The sequence below is a fragment of the Leguminivora glycinivorella genome, chromosome 21 (genome assembly GCF_023078275.1).
Source record: "Leguminivora glycinivorella isolate SPB_JAAS2020 chromosome 21, LegGlyc_1.1, whole genome shotgun sequence".
In the NCBI taxonomy this organism is placed as follows: Eukaryota; Metazoa; Arthropoda; class Insecta; order Lepidoptera; family Tortricidae; genus Leguminivora; species Leguminivora glycinivorella.
In genome coordinates this window covers 16309464-16336075 of record NC_062991.1, presented here as the reverse complement: position 1 = coordinate 16336075, position 26612 = coordinate 16309464, and the positions used below count along the sequence as shown (strand labels likewise).

The window sequence follows — 26612 nt, the reverse complement described above, 5'->3', positions numbered from 1 at the left end:
AATGATCATTAAAAAACAAGTAGGTATTTTTACAAAATATCAAAATATCTTCACATTATTCAACCACACCTCAGAAGCCTAAACGTTCTTTGAAAATAAAGCATTTGGAAAAGATTTATTCTTCGCTATCTCGTTTCCTAAAAAATAACTAAATCAAGGAAAAACGTCATAAATGCCACAAAATTATGTGCTACTTAAGTCCATTTTAAAATGGAAAGTGTAAAAGAGGGCATCCTTCCCCATTTTTTGTCGGCGGCAATCTTCAACCCTTTAAATGCTTAAAATATGATTAATATTGAGACACTTATGTTTTTGCGACGACGTATTTTTTTGTGAAATTAGATTGCATTTTTTAAACGTAGGTGCTTACTGCTTAAGTAGAAGGTAAAATGGTGTTCTTATTTTGATTAAAAAGTGTTGTTTTACTTAAAAATATGACTTTGCTTCTTTTTGGAAGCTGTTTTACATACTTATTACATATATAGGTACATAATTAGAAGAAATACATTCACACACAACAAATCGTTCGTACAAATCGTTTTCAAGTAATGATATGTAATATGTATAGCACACCGTGAAGCCTGTAAATGTACATAATGTATATCTAAATGTCTATGAAAAAGATTATAATCAATTTATTGGATAATTATTTATCTACCAATTTACTTTAACACAATAATAATTATTAGACCAAAGAAAAGTGACGAAAACCTCAACAATGGTGGAGTTGAGATCCAAATGCGGCTAAACACAAAACTGAATAAGCATTTAACTACATAAAATAATTAACATATTACCTTAATCATGTTTTACACCCATCACTTGACCTAATTAAAAAAAACCTCGTTCCATGACAAGAAAAAAAACCGTCGCCACCCCATAACTCATACTTTACGTTTTTTGCGCAAACTTGTTAATTTATTTCGCAATTAGCGGTTAAGGCACTTTAGCCCGCGACGTTATAAGAAAACTTTTTCATTGCTCGTAAAAATGTTGTTTTTTAGACACCTGTACATTTTCTGAATTATTTATTACAATACTACAATATATTTAATATGATTTTTTTAATCTGGAAGTAGTTACCTAGTAATAAGTATTCGCTACCAAATGACCGTTAAAAGGGTTATTTTATGAAAAATATCAGAAAATAAACCAACTAGGTATATAAAACACGATGTTTTTTTTTTATATAAAGTAATAAATAAAAAAAAAACACATTTTAAAAGTAAAAACAATCAATGTTTAATATAAAGTTTAACATAAAGATGAATGAAGAATATAAAGGTATGTAAAAGCAGTTTTATTATATTTTCCTTCAAATCATAGTAATATTTTACATGAAACCTCATTATTCGTGTAATTAGATCGCAACTTTAGACTAAAAATCCCGACGGGAGCCAAAACACTTCATTAGTTCCAACAAACACACGAAAATTGCGAGCGAGAAAATAGGAGAAAAACTGGACAAAAATTAGATTTCTCTGTGCACCGACTACGATTCTTGATACTTGCACCGTCTAGGAAAAACGCCATAAGTGGTACTGACTACTGAGTTGCTCAGTTTTTAGGCCTTTTATTTGCTTGGCTTGCTGAAAGTCAACACACATATTATGTGTGTTGACTTCCAGAGAAAAATATGTAGGCAAATAAGTTTCTTCAATACTTTTAATAATAAATAGTAAATAACATGAATTTTATTTAAAAAATATTTTTATTTCTACACATTGCATATATTTGGAATAAAATGTTGTCCACTTTTTCATTAATACAATAATAATAAAAACTCACACTGGCGAATCGAACTACTAAAGCAATCAAAGTTTTATCTTTAAAATTGTTAAAAGCTTTTGTCACGAAAAATATATTTTGAGCGCAAAAAAAATATATTTTTCTAAATTTGATTGCTTTAAAAGTCGGATTAATTAACTTCAACGTCAAAAAATATTGCTGAGAAATATTTATTCCAAAAATAACGGTAAATAAAGTCTAGATAGAACAAAACTACACGGAAAAGCTTTTCAAATATAGTCCACTTAAATGAATGTCAGATGTTTTATTTGCTCTGGATATGAAAAAGTTGAAATACTTTTTAAGTTTGAGTGTCAGAACTCTTTGAAATTAATAATTTGAAAAATATGGAGTAGATCTGTGAAAATACAAGAAATACATCTATTATTTTGTTTACTACAACGTTACTTTAATAAATTTTACAAGAAATAATTTATAAAACGGATCGCTTTTCTGTAGGTATGTTCCCTGATATGCTTAAACACAAATACGCAACGTTTTGATGCGGTCCACATAAATACATGACATACAGGAAGGTTTACATAGGTACAATCACGCCTGTTTCGAAGCTGGGGCGGGTCGCTAGTAATTTATAAAACGGATATTTTTTGTAGGTATGCTTCGTATCGCTAAAGATAAATCACGTTATTCACAGCGTCCACATAAATATGTAGGTACTTATAATAGTAGTTCACAATTTAACTAAATCGATCTTACAAACGTTTATCTTAGACACTATATTAAAGCCATTTTCAATAATTTGACATTAGACATTTTAAACCTTTAGCTCACATACAGGATGATGAATAAAAGCTGCAATATATTGGGTTGGTAAGAAAGTAATGAGCGATCGATTGAATTCCACATAAAATTTTTGAGAGAGTTCTAGAATCTTCTATGGTCGAAAGTATATAAAGGGCGAATCGCACAGTTTCTCGTCAGTCATTCACTAGCTGTCACCGAGTTAATATAAGGAAGAAAATGGACGAATTAAAAGTGCATGTAAGGCATTGCTTACTATATGAATTTCAGTCTGGCCATTCAGCCGCCGAAGCAGTGCGTAATATATGTCAGCGTGTTGCTCCTGAAGTTGTGTCTGAGGCCACGGCGAAACGATGGTTCCAGCGGTTTCGTAGTGGCGACTTTTCATTATCAGATCAACCTAAGTCTGGTCGACCGGTGAAGATTGATGTAGCCAAATTAAAAACCTTAATTGAAGGAGATCCGAGGCTAACGAGTCGTACTCTTGCTACCGAGTTAGGCTGCTCTCATGTCACCATAGAAACACATTTACACGAGTTGGGAAAAAACTACAAATACAGTGTTTGGATACCGCACGAACTTGATAGAGATCAACTAAACCGCCGTGCCGATATCTGCATACAACTTCTGTCTTTTCGCCGCACATTCAACTGGTTGGACCATCTTATCACTGGAGATGGAAATTGGGTCTTATATATAAATCACACACGCAAACGTCAGTGGCTAGCTCCAAACGAAAAAGGAATAGAGGCACCAAAAACAGAGCCTCACCCGAAAAAAGTTATGCTGTCCGTTTGGTGGGATATTCATGGTATTATTCACTGGGAACTCCTACCAAGTGGAATGACTGTTACTGTATCAGTATACTGTAATCAGCTTGAAAATTTAAACCAAAAAATCTGTCAGAATCGTCCACAGCATGCTAAAGTTTTTTTCTTACACGACAATGCTCGCCCATACATTGCAAAAGTGACTCGGCTAAAGCTATTGGAGCTAGGTTGGAAAGTGATACCTCATCCACCGTACTCTCCAGACTTGGCACCTACGGATTACGCATTGTTCAGATCGCTAAGCAATGCCTTGAATGAAAAAAGTTCGATGATCAAGCCCATCTACGACAGTACATAGCTGAGTTTTTTGAATCTAAACCTAAGAACTTCTTCGCCGATGCTATTCATTCTTTACCAGAACGATGGAGACAAGTAGTAGATAACGAAGGCCGTTATATTTTTGATAAATGATTAAAATAATAAATTAAATAAAAATTACAATATTGGTTATGATTCGCTCATTACTTTCTTACCAACCCAATAATTCAATCACATGAGTTTGGTCTTCAAAAAAGGGGTGTATAGTATGAATTTTTTGAAACGAACGTTTCTAAACAAAGGTATTGTTCCTTTTGTGTTGAGCGGGAGCTTCTGTATTTGCACGCGCTAAGACAACAAGAAGCAACTGTATCCTGATAATTGTAAGGTTCAAATCTGTACAGCAGCAAATTTGAGATAGATTATTTTGGAAATGTGAAGCGATAGACCACACCGCTATAGGTGCGAAAATACAGCGCTTCTAATACTTTGATACTTGATGGTGTAAGTATAGTACATATAGTTATAATAATCATCGGTAATATGTCAGTCTGTATAATAAAAATAACACGTTTAAACAGCGAAACTACGATTAAAAGGTTGATAAGCACCTGGCACCTTAAGGTGTCATCGCAAAGTGACAATAAACACTGATAAGGTTTTTCAATCTGACCGCCATTGTTATGTTTTGTTATAAATACGGTTTACGGTTTGTTTAGTTATTTATGTTATTTTATTTATCAAGACTTGTACCTAATATTTATGTAATTACTATTTATATATTGCTATATACAATTGTTGATTGTTAACAAAATCATTAATAAAAAATAACAGTGATAATATACGTGTTTCATTACTTACAGCACCACCACCAAGTATCAAAGTATTAGAAACGCTGTATTTTCGCACCTATAGCGGTGTGGTCTATCGCTTCACATTTCCAAAATAATCTATCTCAAATTTGCTGCTGTACAGATTTGAACCTTACAATTATCAGGATACAGTTGCTTCTTGTTGTCTTAGCGCGTGCAAATACAGAAGCTCCCGCTCAACACAAAAGGAACAATACCTTTGTTTAGAAACGTTCGTTTCAAAAAATTCATACTATATACATTTTCATAAAGGGCCTACGACTCGCAGGTTACACATCTGGAGATGCAGACGTCCATAGGTTGCAGTGACTGCTTACGGCGCGTTCCTGGCCTGGCACACATTCTAAGCTCGTGTAGGTGAACGCGTACCATGCTTGAATGAGTGAGATATGACAGGTTGACTGTTCGCGTTTTTGTCATGCGGTAACTGTGAGGTAACCGAGAGGGGGTGGGCGGCGCTTTCAGCGGGGAGCGGGAGTGGCCATACTGTACGATAGTACTCTTTATTATACTGTGCCATAAGGGCCGTATGCTTGTTTGTCACCAAAGTAGTATAAGAAGAAGAAATAATATACAGTGCGAAAAAACACTAGTATTGGAACTATCAAAAAGCTCAATACGTATTTTCGAAGCTTTTAAAACTGTATTTAAAAAAATATGTTTTAGAACTCATTCGAAGTATCAAGACTTGTCCATCCCTGTGATTCAGAGCTAATGGTCCATGCTAGAGTAAAAAAGACGGTAGGAGATAAAAATTAGTTGAAATTAAAAGAGGCTAACGAACGCCATTCTTGCCTCCCTCGCTCGCCTCCTTGCCTCGGCGTCTTCGTACTAATTCATGCCTTATTTGCTCGATTTGAATCCACTTTAATTTTGCAGTGAAAAAAGTTGCATGAATTTTTAAATGAGATATTTTAGAAATATTTTAATTACAATTTTAATTTTAGACACCTAATTTAGATAGAGAAGTGACTTTAAATTGTTATATTTTTGTTTAAAATGTGTTCAAGGAAATACTTCTGGCACACTTTATAATACACCAATTTAATGTAATTATATTATTTTTAATTAATTCAACTATAAATACGATTAATGTAACATATACGTATGACATATTTATCGTAATACAGAGTTGGGAACGCTCTCAATCGAAGACAATAAAAACAAAACAAAAAAATATTTTCTTTTTTTTGCAATTACTCAAACATCCTTTACAATAACTTGACAATATATTAGACACCTTAACAACCACATATCTCCATTCTCTCTCTATTTCAACAACCAACCTTAACACAATACCCTTAAGATCCAAGTCCCCATACCTCATTAACAACACTTAAGTCATTTGCAATGACTTTTTATAATTGGCAAGTATCAAGTAGTGTACAATAGTTTAACAAGCCCAATTAGCCTAAACGTATGTTTGCCGGTCCGATGGCTCCTAACCACCGAACGAGCCCTTAGCGTCTAGATATTTTTCTAAAGCCGTCTTATTAACTCATTTTATGGTTATTAGTTTACTTAATTGGCAAAGGGTCCTTTAATTTTTTTAACCGTTTTTGCGGGATTTTTTTTTTGATGTAAGAATATTTTAAACTGGTGTAAGGTTACATAGTAGAAAATACCTCATAGCAGTAACGCTGAAAGCCAAACTTGCTGGGGAAATATTTTTATTTTGATTAACTTGACAAGTTAAAAATTTACTTATTACATTCCTAAAGGACTTAGAAGATTTTAGAATGTAGTAACAACTTGGTTAAGAATATAAATCCTGCATAGGTGTTAAACTTAATATATATGTATAAAGGAAATTTTAAGTTTTGAATAAAAAATGTATGCAAAAATTACCTACCCCATTAGATATATACCTATGATTATATAAATACCGCAGTCATAAATTTCACCTTATTATTAAATTCGTGAGCGTTTAATAAATTATTACTACTTTATTTAATATTACACGTTTGCGACCACAGCTTTAATTTGCAACTTACCGAGGACTTAATCTTATTTGTAACACGAGAACTCTCAAGATTTTACTTGGAATCAAACCAAGGATTCCATACCAATCAAAATAAAAATCAGCCGCTATAAAAAAGTGCATAACCATAAAAAAATCTAACACGCATAAAAGTAAACAATCTTAAAACCTTGTACCGTTTAAACCTTTATCTGTGGCCTTTTTATCACACAATTTTACAATGATGGCACTTCATATCTCGCGATGTCAATTTAAAAATAAAAACACTCGTAAAAGTTTTTCTTCCGACCACCTACGAGACGTGTTAAAAAATCTGATAAAGAAAGCGAATAAGGTTCGTTGTAAAAAGCTGAGAGAAAAAACCGAGAGAGTGGGACGGAGAAAAAAGTGCAGCGCGTTGTCCCTGTCGCGCGTGGAATGAGCGGGGTTGATACTTTTGCGAATGTTAAAAAAGTGCCTTTGAGAAAAGTGCTATAGAGACATTCTTGGTGGTCTCCATTCAACGAAAATCGAGATCTAAATATTAATAAGTTTTATTATAGGGTGGATTCGGTAGTAAAGTTAACCGCCTTTATAAATATTTTCGTATATAATTTTACGACGGAACTACAAGGCAAATACAGCCCGTTTTGTAAAATTCGGACTGCTAAAAGGTTAGAAATAAATTGGAGTGGTGAAAAACATGACAACGATATTACATTTATATAAAATGCTTAAAAAATATTTCACAAAAATAAAATTAAGTTGGCATCAAATTTTAAAGACTATATTTTATACTGCTTAAAACGATTTTAATACCCGCATTTTTTGAACCAACTTTGTATAGTGAGTACAGTGAGTGTCTCGAAAAAAAATTAATTAATTTTTATTAACATTCTTTGTTTCTGTTACTATTTATCAAACATTGTTCGCAAAAAAACCTATCAGGCAAAGTTGGCCATATTAGCATACCGTTTGATGTAATAAAGGAAACAATGTAACCGTCCACTTTTTCCTAGCAAAAACCAGCTCCATAAAGAAATGTATTACGTAACCAAGTATCAAGACATCGCAACAGCGTTCAAAGCAAACCGCGGTATAACTGACTATAATAAAAAACTTAGCAAGTACACATAAGTGCATTACGATACAACTATAGAGCGTATACACACAACGCCTACGGCTCCGCTGCGCTCATGCGATTTTTTGCGCGACTTGACATTTGAAAAATGCATTTTGGCGAAAACGCACACCTTTCGCGCTGAAAAAAAAGTTTAGAGCATTGTCTATTCTGAATTTGAATTTCGATTGTTTTTGTGATAGTGTTGTGTTTTTCAGTTGGATTTTTTGTGATGAGTACTTTTAGAAAAGTTCGAGGATATTGTTTAGGAGATTATCCATGCAGGTATTTTTTTTATTTGTTATCACCAACTTTTATACGCTTCCGTATTTTTTATAACTATATTTCAGTTTATAACTTATAAGTTAATAACTTTAATTAATATTTATTTACTAAACAATAGTACATTGTATTTTTCGATTCCATTTTGTCTCTGTCAAGCAGTTTTAGTTGTTTTGACCATCGTTGCCATAGCGACGAATTTTTTTATAGTTTCTAAACAGTTTTAAGTAGATGTGGTGAGGTTTTAAAGAATGTTGTAAAAACCTGATTTTAGAAACTGCGCAATGACGTTTCAATGGGGAAAGTGACCTAACCTAAAAATAGTGTGGACTAGATAAAAACGGTTTATCCTTTCTATTTGAACTTTATAGTGACATTTCAATTAAAATAAATTACATACTGTAGAGATTTGCAAGTAATTATGCTATTTTACTATGTTCCTTATGGTGCAGACTAAGTAATAATTAAATTTATAAGAATTATAAGAGGTAATAGGAAGCAAATGAAAAAATGCTTCGGGTTTCTTTTGAAAATAATTATATATCCTATTATTATGCTTAAATTAGTCAGATTATTATAAAACATATGTATATATTCGGTTTCGGAGATTTCTAGTTCATCGATAAAGTTGTATACAAAAATGCTTTGTTGTTATTTGTTTCATAAATGTTTACGTTGAATTATTTTATTATATTCTTATAATATTCAAGTTGTTTACTTTTTTAATAGATTTCAGAGAAAAAACAAGTCTCTGTTTGACAAGACATTTCTTTATTCATATAATTAACTCTTAATATTACACTGTTTAAAAATATTCATATTAATATAAATATTCGTCCTATCACCGATGGAAAAAAAATATTTCAAGCTTTCTTGAGCTTACTGTGGGACTCGGTTAATATGTGTAAGAATGTCCTATTTAATCCACACTAATATTATAAATGGGAAAGTGTGTGTGTCTGTTTGTTTGTCCGTCTTTCACGGCAAAACGGAGAAACGAATTGACGTGATTTTTAAGTGGAGATAGTTGAAGGGATGGAGAGTGGCATAGGCTACTTTTTGGTCTCTTTCTAACGCGAGCGAAGCCGCGGCAAAAGTTGGTATTTATATATTTATTTCAAAAATAAATTTTTCCTACTTCATTTACATCGTGGTTCATTATGGATGGTTTTACATTATTTTTAATTACCTTTTTTGCGGTTAATATCCCGATAATAAGCGGTGTTTCCTGTTTTTAATAAACTAATGAGCCATAAAAATATGCTCTATTTGCCTATATCGTTCTATTTTTATTACCAATTATTTATCCTGTTATAGGACTGTATACAAAGTATTCTATGAGAAATATTTAGTGTAAATAACATTACAATTGATTATTCCATGTTTAATATGTTTAAAAAAATACTTTTACTATAACATATGCTCATTGCCTATTGGATACACGGAGTGTAAGAAAAAAAGGATCCGTCTAGGACCAGATTTGGTATTGTGTTCTGATTTTAAATTTTAATAAGGTTTAACGAAAAAATGTTTAGACTTTTCGTAAAATAAATCCACTCTTTCCTTACATTCACAAACACGCTACAAAATATTTTTCAGTACATATGGTGCTATTGTTCCCGCATTGTGCTCGAAGTACAGTCAAGTGTAAAAATATGGGTGCGTACAACTTATCAAAAATATATATGTCCCATAGCACTTTATGTCGGCGGAATAAGGTCTCGGTACATATTTTTGAGCGGATAAAATCGATACGTATTTTTACACTTGACTGTACTTACGTACATGATATATTTCTTGTTATACATACATCGAAACTTCAAAGGACCATATATACTGAAAAACGCCGTACAATACTCGAGTAAAAAATTAATCGCAAATTGTGTCGAATTTCTTCCGCACGTGTATCGAAATGTACTTATTCTTCGAATTTTCCTATTTTTATTACACCTTCTATCTCATGTCGTCTGTAATGTAAGAGACATTTTAAAAGATGTCGAAAGCTTTAAAAATAGTGTCCTAGTGTAAATGCCAACGCGACCTTTCGCCAGTTAACGATCTAATTTATTTGAGAGCCTTTTCCAATCAAACCAAGTTAGGGTTAATTGTGTTTTGTTTAGTTCGTTTTAGATTAGAGATAATTTAGATTGATGTGAAAAAAACTATGTGCAGAGAAATTTGCAAAAAAATGAATAAAAAACCGGCCAAGAGCGTGTCGGGCCACGCTCAGTGTAGGGTTCCGTAGTTTTCCGTATTTTTCTCAAAAACTACTGAACCTATCAAGTTCAAAACAATTTTCCTAGAAAGTCTTTATAAAATTCTACTTTTGTGATTTTTTTCATATTTTTTAAACATATGGTTCAAAAGTTAGAGGGGGGGGACGCACTTTTTTTTTCCTTTAGGAGCGATTATTTCCGAAAATATTAGTATTATCAAAAAACGATCTTAGTAAACCCTTATTCATTTTTAAATACATATCTAACAATATATCACACGTTAGGGTTGGAATGAAAAAAAAGAATCAGCCCCCACTTTACATGTAGGGGGGCTACCCTAATAAAACATTTTTTTCCATTTTTTATTTTTGCACTTTGTTGGCGTGATTGATATACATATTGGTACCAAATTTCAGCTTTCTAGTGCTTACAGTTACTGAGATTATCCGCGGACGGACGGACGGACGGACAGACAGACATGGCGAAACTATAAGGGTTCCTAGTTGACTACGGAACCCTAAAAAGGGCTAAATGCCGTTAAGACATTCTCAACTACCCAATCTTCAGACGAAGCAGAGATTGAGAGAGAAATTAAGTAAAAAATAATTAAGACCTAGTATTTTTCGTCATCTCGTAAGTTGGTATGTGAAATTTATTATTTTTGTTCATTTTTAGGGTTCCGTAGTAAACTAGGAACCCTTATAGTTTCGCCATGTCTGTCCGTCTGCGGATAATCTCAGTGACGTTACGTTAGCACTAGAAAGCTGAAATTTGGTATCAATATGTATATCAATCACGCTGACAAAGTGCTAAAATAAAAAGTGGAAAAAATGTTTTTTTAAGGCACCAATTTCCAATACTTTTGCTTTGAAGGTATTATTTATCGCGTCATATCTGAGTTTTTTTTTTTTTCAATTTTTTTCACTAAAGTTTTGGAGATATGCGTTTTTAAGACGGTTACCGTAAGTGACTAAACGACGCTATGCTTTACAATACGTACTATGCAACTGTATCGTATTTGACCTCATCATGTTTAATATACTATTTTTCAACAATACATTAATCTCATCTAGAATACTTATGTTACGAAAGTATAGGTAAGTACATAAACTGCAATAAAACACAAAGTTTTAATTTAACAATCTATTTACGGTACATTTGAAACCTGATACAACATCAATTTAAAAACTTGACACTTGAACTAAAATTCCGACCAATACGATTCATCGTTCACACACACACATTCTTGTCGTAGGTCAAGACACGCACACATAAATACATTTTTAACAGAGAGCAACGTACGCAGAATACGATATCGTTTTTCAATATCTGCGTCAGTAATATGCAAAAACGTCGTAACTAACGCTTTATTAAATGACTCTTACGTCTTTTAACAACTGATCGTACTGAGTTCCTTAATATAAGTAAGGCGTAAGTGAATATGAGCAAGATATGGAATATAGACTTTTTATAAATTGTGATATAATTGTAGTGGACAAGTATAATGATAAAATAGCGTAATTGCAATTACGGCGGTTAAAGTAGGCCACTGTTTTTACTCGGAATGCTGATTATTGTTTGTTGCTTTTTGACCTACCGCAATATATCTGATGATAATCATAAATGACGTAAGTGACATTTGAAATTATATAGTTTTACGGTATTTTATTGGTTAGCTTCGAATTGTATGTAGCACAAAAATAAATGATTCATAAATCTGCATAAACAATTGTTATTAGGTTATTACCTAATAATTATAATCACTTAAGTTAAGGTTTATTTTTGTAATTTTTTTTTATTATACTCATATACCTACAACTGCACAATCCGTTATTTTTTTTTCTATTTAACAAGTTCACTGTTTTCATTATGAACATAACATGTGATCTATAAATGACTAATGCGACAAAGGATGACGAAATATACTTAACAAAATTCTTAAAATATAATTTCAATAATTTCATAACTAAATAAATCATCACATTTTAATTTTACTTGCAAAATACAAATAAGAAAAAAAAACAACATAAAAACGCAGCATAACCCACTCAAACTCAACATATTACAATCGTTCTTAGAAAGTAAAAAAAAAAAACTAAAAAAAACTACAGTCGCGAAACCCGCTCAAAAATCCTTCCGCTGCGCCTGTGGGCGTGGCGCGCGTGTGTGCGTGCTTGTCTTAGGTTAGGGAGGTGAGCGACCCCGCGCTCTCCGTTTATTTTTATTGTGGCACGTGGTGGATATTGCTATTTTACTGTGATACCTTCCTGCTGCGTGTGCGACTTTTTTTCGGATTTTTATTTATTGCTGAAAACGTTTTTTGCCTTAGTTCACTTTTTTTTTCTAGCACAAGAGACGTTTATTTTGGTTTTTTTTTTTAATTACGACATAGTGCGATTTACTGATTCCTTTACTTAAAACTTTAAAATAACTATAAAATGAGATAATATATATTATGTGTAGAAACAAACTATATTTGTTATGTATAAAAACTTAGTTATTTTTAGTTTCAAGACACAAAGACTTTTTTTTCGCTTTTATATACATATGTATATTTTTTTTACTGAGGTAACGATCGTAATAAGTATTACTATGTGTAAAGGAAAAATAAACTTTTTTTTACATTTATATTTTATTAATAAAAATTATTTTTAATAAAAAGTAATACCATTACAAGTTTCAAGTTGAAACGCACAAAGACTTATTTTCACTTATTTCTATAAACCAAAGTACGAAGTTGAAAGTCTGAAAGCAATTCATTAACACATTACCACACAATCAAATTTAATTTCCGCTTAAAAATAATCGATTAAAAATGGACTCGATTACTATTGTGGTGTAATCGATGTAAAAATTCAGGTTCGTTGTCCCTGATCGTGACCTGTATGAATAAGGCATGAATTGTGCATATTTTGCAAAACGTCGTAAGTGACATCGTAACTCATATGGAGATACGACCTTTGATTAACTGAGTGGAGTGACCAGCCACAATACGTGCGTAGAGTCGACACTTTTACAGTAGGATAGCAAAATTATGAAAAATGGATTAAAAGAACGTCACTTTGTTGAAAACTTTTTAAGAATGGTTTTGTAAAATAATAATGTAGAAGAATTTACATAGGTACCTGCTGGTTCTTTTAAATAAATATAAGTTATGGTGTATTCTTTGGTACTTATCTAGTTTTATTTTATTCATTTTTCTATCGTTTGTAAGTTTGGAACAGAACTTATCATAACTATATCAACCCTAAAAAAGAGGGCCTTTATTGGCAGAACGTGTGTACATTTTTCTTGACATTTTTATAAAAAATATAAACGTGTAGGAAGTAAAACTACGTTTAAGTACATCCGGTATGTACTTAAACTAAGTTTTACTTTCTACACGTTTATATTTTTAAAAGAAAAATGTAGTTGATAACGGTTCCTTACCTACCTCAACATTGCAAGAACCTTACGCATTCTTAAACTAATAAAGATATCTTTATAAAAAAGATAAAATCAAGGCCCTTAAAGTTCACTGGCTCCGTTAGATACCTACTCTTATGATAGTGTCCTTTGTTTTTCTTATCAACAGCCCTGAGGGTACATTCACCTTAAGGACTAACTCTTTAATATCTTTTTTTCACAAGGCTGAGCTTCTTTTACCTTCAACCTTTTTATGGACTCTTTATAATAATGTCATTTGCATCATATTCTTTTCTTATAAAAAATAAGAAATTTTAAATTTTACTGTTTAGGGTATTTTATATGTTATTATGACATAATGTTGATTGAAATACTTTACCTATTTGACAGTTGACACAGACATCAAATACCTGAAAATTTGGGATAAAAATCTTACAGTCACTTTTACGGATTATTTAACATTACATGTTAGCCAGTTACCAGTAGCATTACATGTTATACATCTAAACATTTTATCTTTTTTCTATAAAACTACATCTTCTCAACAAGTTAAAGGAAAAAACAACGCAAAAACCGACGTCAGACGCTAAACGTGTCATCAAATTACATAACAGTATAAAAATGCAGTAAGCGTCTACAACCACGATTAGCCATTGCATCACCGTACGCGGCCATATTGATCACGCACACACGCAAAAAACGTTTTTATTAACACTTACAGCATCAAGACAATTGAGCACTTACTACTTTTTGCACGGACGTAGGACGTCTTGTCTTTGCATAGTTTTTGTCGGGTGGAGGGTAGCTAATTGTAGATATATGTCGTGTTAACTTATTAATTAGACAACTTATATGTTAATGGTATATAAAATAAAAAGGATAAGTATTTGATGATACATATTATGTAAACATATACCTTCTTAAAATAAGCTTACCGTGGGACTCAGTCAATCTGTGTAAGAATGTCCTATAATATTTTATTTATTAATATTTGTCACTGGCATATATTATATTTTACATATATCATTTAATGGTTTCTAAAGAGCGGAACAGAGTTTATATGTTTGTTTTTAACTACAATCATTTTCTAAATTTTGCGAGTAAATTTTTGCCTGTCAGTTCATTGTAATGAAATGAGAGTAAAAGATTTTTCGTTTATTTTTTACAGAGGTACATAAAACAGCCAAAACTCAATCTATACAGTTAAAAATATACAGTTTACTTTTTTTTTCAAAATACTAGCAAACTCAAGGTCTTAAAAATTCAGATAAAAGCTAAAATTATCTATAAAAAAAATACTTTTTCACCAAACAAAAGAATTTCAACGCTCATTGTGCACCATAAATACGCTCACCTTTTACGCTTTCAGAAACGAGCTTGCGCGTCTGTGTGTGTGCTATCGCGGAAAGAAATGAGGTTATCTGAATGCGCATGTCATTGTCTGCGGCCTATAGCACCGACAGCGCATCAGTTTTTATATTTCTAGGTTGAAACCTGGTTGCCTTTCTACATCAATCTAATGGCTGCCAAGTTCCATCGTTAAAACCTGAGGTTATCAAAATGGAATAAAGTGAGAACCGTTGGGTAGAAAGATTATTTTGTGACTTAGTTATTTGTAAAAAGGAAAATATTAGTAATATAAAAATGTACAAAATTTTTGGCAATGCGATAGTTGTCTCATATAATCACGAAATACAGGGCAAAATTTAAAAAAAAATCTTAAATTCAGGCAAAAATAAATAGCAACATTTCTATAAAATCATTTATTTCTAATAATAAGCATAATACTTCGTTGGTTAGGTAATAAGGTCATCATTAACTCCCTCTGCGGTATCTAACTGATACACCTTATACAGTTTTTTTTTTGTATCTTAATTACCAAATAAAAATATCTGGTGGTATACTGTAGGTAAACATAGCTTTGTCGGATATAACAAGACTGAAGATGTATGTATGTTTTATAAATATTTCCTCGGCTTGTCGTGCGTACGCTACACACGCACACACGCGCGATGTTGACATAGGTCAGTGTCGCTCTCGTATTTGTGACCATTTTTATTAGGCCTTTTAAAGGAAGCGCTAGACTGTCGCCGTCAGTTATATCTACACACTTAGATGGACAGAAATATCTAAACACGCCTTTATGCTCGTTAGAAATGTGTTCACATTTTTTGCTTAAGTATATGTAACTAAATGAAAGTGTAGTTAAACCATGTTTTTATCAAAATAAGTACTTATTACTTACTCTTATTTTTAAAAGTTGTTAGATAATAATTATTGGATGTCAATTGACTATAAGTTCTTTGCTTTGACTGTATCTAGTTCATTGACACTGACTATTATTTTATAAAATACATTTTTTTATTTAACATTTTTATTATACAATGTGCATTTAAGCAGTAACTGCATTTCATATTGTTTTTTTTTTCACAGACCCCTAAAATCATAACTCGTCATCATCCTGCCTTCACGTAATAGCCGTGTATTACGGGGGCGGTCTACGTCATGTATAAATGACAGTTTTTACTGACATCCATTGCAACATGTGTTGACGTGACAGTACGTCGGCGCAATTTTGTAACAACGTTTTTTTTTTCTGTTTCACAACAATAAAACAATATTAAAAAATATATATTTTTAAATATTTTTATGAAATAAAAAAATGTTTTCTAATTTGAGATAGATACTTATAGAAAAGGCCTGCAATAGACCACGATCTCCTAGGCCGTCCTCTTACAATAGCAATAGTATCGCTGACAAGTCATAGTATTACTTATCTTTATTAGGTTAACTGTAAGAGATCCCTATCAGGGATAAGTTCGCCTTTGTACTTCCTCCTTCGTTATTTTATATTTGATGTATTATAAACTGAAATAGATACCATACACTAAAGAAAAAGCGATCAAGCCCACTGGTGGCGAAGCCGGGAATCGAACCCGGGTCTCCAGCTAACGCGGCTGACGTGTTCGACCGCTACACCACCCCGACCGCCGAGGTACCCGTCGAAATTTCTCTAGTGTATGTTATCTCTGAAGGCTAGGCGCCTTTGACCAACTCTAAGGGCGAGCAATTAGTGCTTGCACCTCCTATATGAATCCTTTTGCAGGATTACGATATAGCGAGAGAGATGGTGCTGCCATCTATCGATGTAGGGAACAAAAAAAAAAAAAAAAAAAATCATAAAATAATTTGATTTGTTCCCTACATCGATTTGATGTATTGTATATTATTTCTGGTGGTACAATAAAGAGTTTACTTACTTACGTATTACTTCGAAAATATACATTTTTAATTTTACCCAGCTCAAGTAAAACATTAGTGACTACCGTCTTGCACAAAAACTTTTCACTACAATATACGAGTAGCACCAGAAATTCGGGCACGTCGCCAACCGCCTACACGAGAAAAACAAACCTACATCCCACACATTCAATCGGTGATTCCATTGATTTTATAACGCATTAAAGACTAGTACGAAGAATTATATGCAACATTGAAATGTACGTTGGAAATGGAAGCTACGTAAATAACTAAAGATAAACATACAATTAGTGCAAATTGAAAAATAAACATCACAAATATGTCATACGTAAAGAGTTAAGACTTGGTAGAGATTTAGCAAAAATTCGCGTCTCCTCCATCAAGAAGAGCATTGCATTTTTTTACTTTGATGCATTTCCTGTTCACCAGGTCTATTTGTTTTCCAAAACCTTACCATAATTTTATACTACGTTGATAATCAAGATACCATCTTATTGTTAGCTGATATTGTAACATATAAAGCCTTAACACCTGGTATGTCTATTGATATTTTTTGCTCATTTAAAATTAATTAAAAAAAACAGTAAATACATATTATTTAAAGTATTTAAATCGGATATTTAAAAAAATGGCGCCCAGAATATAAAAATGGCATTGTTTACACTTTCTTGCAGTCACAGGTCAGGATCGCGAAAGAAAGTCAACATCCTGCCCCTGACTCATTTATACACAATGAGCTTTTTAGCCTTGACTTAATAATACTGAGCAAGATACTTTTTATTGCGTATCTTTCAGAAATAAAAACAGAAAAAGGTAACAAGGGGAAAGGGTCGGCAAATAACATTAAAACAATAGAAAAAGACAAAGTTCGAACTTCGATTTTTGCAATTTTTGGGCAATTAAACACAATAGCAGAAAGGGGTTACCAATTAAATAATAAATAAATAAATAAATATTATAGGACATTCTTACACAGATTGACTGAGGCCCACGGTAAGCTCAAGAAGGCTCGTGTTGTGGGTACTCAGACAACGATATATATAATATATAAATACTTATATACATAGAAAACGTCCATGACTCAGGAACAAATATCTGTGCTCATCACACTAATAAATGCCCTTACCGGGATTCGAACCCGGGACCGCGGCGCAGCAGGCAGGGTCACTACCGACTGCGCCAGACCGGTCGTCAAATATTTTATAACATAATTAAGATGTGATTTAAAAATTCCTTATATCAAATTCGATGGCATATAATAAAATTTCAATGGAATTAAATAAGTACTTATGATTTTATTTACTATAATAATATTTCATGTCTAAAATACCGCTTTGTAGCGTTTGTTCGTAAGATTTTTTTAGTTGTTTTTTTTATTATTTAGTTTTTTACAAGTAGTTATTGCAGATATATTCTTCTTTTCAATCATTCACGGGAAAACAGAATTATTAGTATGTAAATTAATTGCTGACACCGTTTTAAACCTAACAATTTAACTAATTAACCTGTTAATATCATAAATGTTAGATCGCGATAAAATTACACGACTACACGTGTTATAAATCACTTAAGGAAAAAAACTATAATGTTTCCCCCGTTTGACCGAAAAAAACCACTTATTTTATAAAGTCATAACTTCTGAATACACTACAGTAGATAGTAAACTTTATAGGGTCGTTATCAAAGTTACTTTTTAAAAAGTTATGTTTTTTTAAACAAAAGTTTGTCACGTAAAAACACGGGAAGCGACAAGTCGCTAATTGTCACGTTTACACCTGTCGCGTTGTCGCTTTTTTCGTAATTGTCATTTACTCGCGTGAGAAACGACATATTTTGCAGTAATTAAAAAAGCTAGTTAGGAGTCAACTAGGTTTTTTTTATTGTAACTTCCGTTTGCCTAATAGAGCAGTTTATTGACAATATGACAATTAGAGCAATTTCTAGTCATTTTTATGCAACTTTGTACATACATGCTATCCTTGACAATTTGGATACGTACATTATACACCTTAGTCGTTTAAAATAAAGTTGAAACTATAAACTATGTTTGACGTCAATCACTTAATACAAATATATGATATTGTTAGAGTGTTAATAATCATATACCGTTTATTTTATAACTGTAGCAATTTAGTTGGTAAATAAAAACAACTCTGTCGTACATTATATGTTCCTAAATAATTAGTAAAAAAATCTAATACATGAAGTCTACCTTTTCTGTAATAAGACAAATTCGACTCCCTTGCAGTATTTACAACTAAAATAAGATCTAGAGATTATCGTCCGCAAGTTGAACATTAATATACTCCTAATTTCCTAATAATTCTCTTATTTGAGAATTCTATGAAATGCAGTTTTATAAAGGTTTTATACGAAAGTGCAGTAACTAACTACTTTAGCGCAAGCATCTTGTCAGTTACTACCTAATCTTCAGTTCGGAATGCTATTGCAAAGTCTTATAAATAAAACGTTTACAAATGTAAACTAATACTATCGCAATTAAAATGCTATTAATTTACCTTGAATGTTCGTCTCGTTTTACTTAATTCTAGCGTTTCCTTTTGTCTTAAATACTTTACCCAGTAATTTTATAAATAAAAGTAAGTTTTTCTGTCTCTGTAGGTATGTTATCACTTCTCTTAATCCATTTTTTATTCGTAATAAGTCCTAATTTTTCTCCCTATTGATATTATTATTATTGATGGAAATACTATTACACAATTTGATCAATTGTAGTCATAGCTTATGAATATTATGGTCCATTTTTTTGTTTTTATATTCAAATTACCTATAAAACGGATTTTTTACTTTTGTGATTTTTTTCTTATAATAATTAAAACAAACACCGTACACAAGCACATGAGAGAGATAAAATACTTACTTACATATAAAATTTTGAACTAAGTTTGTAATAGTTTGTATGGAGAATTCCGTCTTTTCTCCTGACATGCCCATGGTCGACTGGAAGAGAATGTTGTTTAGTTTGGCTAGGACTGAATGTAAGCTTTTTCGTTTTTTTATGTATTGAGAAAAAAAAAGTTAAAATAAATACTTAAATACAGTAACTGAGTAAAACTGCGAACTTCTTTACCGTGTTTTACGGCAGGATCTCCTGAAATACCCGGCCTTGCCTGACTCACTTCTTTGTGCGCTGACGCGCTTTTTTGAACTTGACTCCGTTTTTTTTGGGCCGAGTATTTTTAACTGCAGCACACTTCGATGCAATTTTATTGCAGCGGTGGAGTTGAGAAAGTTTGTCTTTAAAATTATTAGGATGAAAAGCTTTCAAAATAGTTTTTTTTATATTTGCTTTTTTCGAAATTGATGTAAACATGAAAAAAAAATTAAAAGTTCCAGGGGTTCAATTATAAATATATTACCACTATACAATATATTATAATGTACATGTATAACTTTTACTAACTACCATTTTTTTTATTTTCTTTCCACTTTTTTTCTGCCGTCAAATCAGCCATAGACCGAAAGTAAAAATAAAAACATGAGGTATATAATCTTAACGATCGAAACGAACGAAACATTGACGATTTCGGTCTGGCTCATGTCGATTTTGATAAAAAGAAAAACTGCATTCTGCTGAGCCGCGGGGGAATCGAACCCGGTTGTTTTGAAAAATAAACTTACACTATTTTATTCAGATATCGTTTGTGTAGGTCTTAAGCAGTAAATATCTCTAAGAAACATAATGTCTAAAATGAATAAAATGCATTTTTTTCACATACTTTAATTTATCATAGTAGGTGTTAAAAGTGACCACCGTTACAATATTCAGCAAGTTCACTTTATCTTTACAACAGTGTACAAAAATAGCTATAACACCGTTGAAGACCTAAAAGTAGCCATAGAGTCAACTTTAACGCAGATTTCGTTACCTAGACGTGTTGAATATTGTATTGAAAAATACGGTGGTCACTTTGAACACCTACTATGATAAATTAAAGTATGTGAAAAAAATGCATTTTATTCATTTTAGACATTATGTTTCTTAGAGATATTTACTGCTTAAGACCTACACAAACGATATCTGAATAGAAATAGTGTAAGTTTATTTTTTCAAAACAACCGGGTTCGATTCCCAGCTGGGTACATTTTTTTTTTTAATTGTATGAATGCAGTTTTTCTTTTTATCAAAATCGTGACATGGCACCCAAGAACAAATCTTTGCGTATGTCTTATAGTTTCAGACTTTCTCATACTGACTGATTTGAATGGGCCACCCTGTATAATTTAACATTTAACGTTGTTTTATAAAACATTATTGATAATTAATTATAACGAACTTTGGATTGGTAACAATACAAATCCGTGTATATTTATTAGTATTAATACGGTAAAAATCATCAAATGTGTCTAAATATAAATTCGTTCTAACCGGAGAAAAACCGCAAAAGAATTAAAAATTATTGTCCTTTCCTTCTATTTTATAGGTATGTTATTGCATTATTTACGTTGTGTGTATCTTATTTAAATGAAAAGATTAGGTAATTACAAGTTAATTATGTCAACTGTTTTCATACGTCAGTTTTTTTTGTCTTTTTTCGTTGGTTAAATTATCTTCTACTTCTACCCACGACTGCGTCCGTGCTGTACAATTTTACATTTACACGTTTATCTAGTTTCAATAATATTTAATAATTTATATTATTTAAACTAGACAAACGTGTAAATTAGTTCACCTATTTTAATGTAAATGTATGTATTAGACAGAATTAATTTCCCATTAGTACTCAATACTTTTACAGCTGTAAATGTTGTTGTTATTTTCTATACTCAGAAAAACATCTACTTTAACACCCAAAAATTATAACAAAAATCACGTTCGGAAACGTTAAAAATGTAGTTAAAAGCAAAGGCTTAAGTAATTTTTCTTAATAGGCCATAATACGGGGTGATTCGCGCGGCGGGTATATTTCACTCCTTTTTTATGGAAAGCTCCATTTTTTATAGCCTCAATTACGTTCTAAGGGGGTGTCCGAGCGTCTCCGTTAAGATGGCAAGAGCACTTTCATATTTTATTTTGAGGCGTTTTAAAAACAGTTTTTTATCATATTTATAATTTGAAAAATAAGTAAATAAACGCATACAATTTAGGTAAATGTATTATTCTTAATAACAACTTTATTCTACAGTTTTATGATTTGTTATCTAAAAAGGGGCTATAAAATACCTAAAACTGTATTTTGCTTATCCCCAATAATAATTTACCACATATTTTATGAATACGAAATAAATTTAATTAAATATTTGCCAGTAAATAATAATGAAATAATTTCCAGTTAATTCAAAATTTTTAACCATTTTAGATTTTATTATAGTAAGGTATTCAAATAAATGTAAAATACAATGTAGCATGTAGCCAATTTCAAACAAAAAATTCAATTGTATCTAGTATATTTAACGACAATTATGTATTAAAAATACAGACTATACTAATTATTAATTACCAATAGTAAATTAACAGTCATACCCGCGTGTAATAGGCAATAGGTAAACATCCCAACGGTAATGTTATCGACAAACACAAATAACTTATATTGCGTATTAGTAAATAATTAGCTTGGACATCATTTTGTTTGATAATTAACTATTGTATTGGGCTTGTATTCAGCGGGGTAATTAAATAACTATTTATTTATAACGCAATAAATTCTAGGGCAAAGCAGAAGTGATAATGGCGACGTATCCTTAGGTAGTACTTTGTCTTAACTTTCTTTGTTGTTTTTTTAATTACATGTATAAATATTTCGGTACATAATAATGAATTTTATTTTTTCTTGTGTTTTCAGAAATAAATAATCGCATACAAACCAAAATATCGTTTCTATCGCTGAAAATTTATAAAATGGCTGCCACTGCCGCTGTGACGGACACGCTTTTTTACTCCTCATTCTCGACGGGAGATTTTTCACAGTTATTCCCAACTCAAACTGAAGTCAACCAAAAGTGACTGACCTCCGATCACTTATAACTTCTACCAATGTAGGTATCAAGTTATACTAGACCATTTCAATGGAACAAAATACTAGTATAAGTTGGAACTCTCGTCTCTTATTTTGGCTTAAACTGGAGAGGTCAAGGAATAACGGTTATTCTTTTTTTTTAAGGTTTCAGTCACTTAGCATTCATTAGGGACGTCGTGTTTTACGATGTCATTTTTGTCGGAAAAAGTTTCCAAAAAATTGACAGCGACATCCTTATGGACCGGAAATTTGGTGTAACATTGATGTAGTCATATGAATTAAAAAGTATAAAAAGTTTTTTTTTTACAATTTTTGTTGTTATTTTACAATAATTTGACTTATCCTCATGATGTGTTTTTAGGTCTACTACACACGCATTATCACAACATCACCAATGAACCAAATAAATCAGTTATTTGAGTTGGTTGTGAAAACATAAATATTATTTATTTTCTAATAAATATGTAAAAAAAATTTTTGAAGTTTTAATAAGGTATCTAAACCAATTTACACTTATGAATGCAAGACTTAATGATTGTAAAAAATATCAACTTACCCAAAAAAAAAAAATTCTATTCTCATTACAAAAAACTATTTCCCCAACATCGCGATAAATCACCGTGCCTCACCCGGGAATTGAACCTCTATCATATCGTATCAAGGCATAAATTCTTTACCATTTCTTAGTTGCGTGATACCGGCGGCGGGATCCACTTTCTAACACGCGTGCGAGGGCTACACTGTGGGACAATGAAATCGGTACACATTTAACCCTTTATAGGGCAAACAAAATTTTATGAAAAACAGCACATTTTCTTCAATAAGAAATACCACGATTTCTTAAAGGAGGCGACTGATGAGACATGAATTTTACATACATGATAGCAAATAAGCTAGATTGTCCGCTGTTATGGGCTATGAGTCAGAGCAGAGGACGAAGTCACTTTTAATTATTAATTATTAAATTTTGTTACTAACATAGACAATAAGCGACTTAACTAACACATTTCTTGGACCATTTGATGTCTGAATTAAATAAATAAATAATTATAGGTACATACAATCACACATAAACGCGCTTTTATTCCCAAACGGGGTAATCAGTACACATGAAACTGATAATTTTTTCAGTGCTACTTTCGGCAATTGAGAGGTAATTTTAATTTTGTCTATTGAAGTTAACACGAAAATAAAATAAAAGTACACGTTTCTTTACAAAAACGTTTATGAGTGTTTATTTAACTGTAGAGCCATGATATTAAATAATCGGCTTATTTATTCCTCATAGTGTCCCGTAATAATAGAAGTTTCTATTTTTCCGCGTTTTACTCGTATTATACATCATTCCTAGAATTCAGTAACCGGTAAACGAAAAACTCTAAAATAAAACCAAAACAAAAATGTCAAAAGTTATAACTGAAATAAATTAATTGGTACGTAAAATATTTTCCTGTTTTGTCTGTTGAAATGAGATAATTTGAATAAAATATTTTTTCGTGGTTGGTTTTAATTTTAATTACATTTTCCTTCTCACGTTCAGTTTTAGAATTGTTATAATTAATTCTGAGTTAAACAGGACAACACGTTCTATGTTTTTTTTTTTTTCATATTTTGTTTGGATAGTTACAAAATTCAGTCACAATGTTGGACTTTGAAGCGTTTCGCCATATGCAGTTGTTACCCGAGGTAATGATTTTTCTAAAGATTAAAACAAATAGGTATGTTATTGCTTAATGTAAAATTTCAGTGCTTGAATTAATCATGGGTGAATAAGTACTTTTTTATTCATTTTACTATAATTATTTGTTGGCGTTCATCTTTTGACAATCGATAGTGTTCGGGAAATTTTGGAATAAACCTAGCGTTATTAAATTAGTGTTTTTATTGAACATAATTATGTGAGTGTGCACGGGAAAAGTCCCACTTTTTCGATTGCTATAAAGCCGCTTTGTCAGTAAATCTCGCCTGTACGGTAACCGACAAAGAGAGACGTTGTACTAAACACACTCACATATATACGAGTATTATATTATGATAACATTTTTAGATTACTAATTTACTATTTTACCTCTTTGTCGTCTGCTTCTGTCTAAGATACAAAGTTTTAATTGCTTATAGGTACATAATAAACACCTTTAAGAGGAGTAAGAAGTACACCCTTAATTTGTCCTAAAGTGTATCGCGTGCTCAAAGCAGTTTCTTTGCAATCGCACCGCAAAGGGTTTTCAATAAATATACATGCATATAAAGCAAGCCAGATTCGCGAGATAACTATACATGACAACAGTATCGACTAAACTTTGACACAGTTCGCTCACTTACCGCTTTTTTGTAGTTTTTCGTTATTCAATTTCGGTATGCTTCTTGCGGCCATTGCTCTACGCGATTTTTCCATCTTCATAGATACACATACATACATACATATAGTCACGCCTGTATCCCATAAAAGGGTAGGCAGAGCAGATGAACTACTAAGTTTCAGTGCCACTCTTGGCATAAAGGGGTTGAAAGAAATCCAAATTGTGACATATATCCAAATTGTGTCATAGATGGTTAGCAATACTAAAAAAGCGCTTTTCTTCAAAATCTTTTCAAAATTTTTGCGTGTATTTATTGATAACTACTAGGTGTCTTAATTCTAGTACAAATTAAAAACGAGTGGTCAATATCACCTAATTCATAATTCCTGTAGCTTTAAAAAATAGCATAATAATAAATCGATAATAATAATAAATCGTTGGAGTCTGGTTACAATTTAAATAAACTGCATATTTCGGTTGTCCGCGGTATTTTTGGACCTTCCAAACTTGCTAGAAAATCCCTTGCAATTACTTTTCTGGTATAAGTATCCATTCGCTACAGAATGTATTTGCCTGATCTGATTATTATTACTATTGGTGGCTGAAACCGAAATTTCGCTCCAACACACATAGAAAGCGACATACTTCTTAAAAACCTAGTATATCACACACACATGTAAACCGTGTACATTACACATACTCGGCGTTAGATTTCACGCGCCGTCCTATAATTTAGCTCAAAGAAATTGCTTTCCAGCTCTAAGTCTGATAAACGGAATTATAGGGACTTAATATTATTTATTGTGCCTTGCGTCATGCAACGCTTTGTGCGAACGAAAAGGCAGGATTATTTTATAACGGTTTTATGGCTAGTTTCGAAAATGTACGTTTAATGCGCCTTTATAATAGAACTACTTATTTCATGTTTCATATCAAATCAGGTTTTACAACATAGTATATTAAACAATGGTTACCAACAAAAACAAATATTATCTACATAGACATATGTGTTACTGAACACTAGTAGATATCAGAACAAACGCGGGATTTGACACTGGAATTTGACTAAAGTGTTGTGTTCCTGCCGGTGAGTAAGGCTGCCAGAGCTCAATGAGGGTGCGGTGTGCTGGTGACAGAAGGACCGACGGAACTAATTTGTTCCGTCTATTGTCCTTTGAGTCGTCGGCAACACGAACACTCCTTGGAACTTGTACACTCCTTTTTGCTGTGTACTTAACATAGCAAAAGGGAGTTTATAAGTTTCTAATGGGTTGGCAACGCGCATGTGACACTCCTTGAGTTGCAGGCGTCCGTAGGTTACGGTGACCGCTTTCCATCAGGCGGATCGTATGCTTGTTTGCCACCGACGTAGTATAACAAAAAATCGTATTTTTATGCGTTTCATTTTTTAACAGTTACGTAAACCAGTTTAAAGAGATTAAAATTGTACGTATATTTAAGTAGAAAGTGTTACCTATCATATAATTATGACGATATAAATAGGATTGTACATACACTCGCTATTAATCCACCTGATCGTTCCTGAATATAGAAACTATAAATAAATTAGGTATTTTTAT

The 26612-nt window shown here is 32.0% G+C and overlaps 1 protein-coding gene across 1 annotated transcript in view; it reads left to right on the top strand.

Moving 5' to 3' along the window:
* Positions 1-26612, top strand: part of LOC125237525 (zinc finger protein 628-like) — a 75367-nt gene that overhangs the window by 11493 nt on the left and 37262 nt on the right.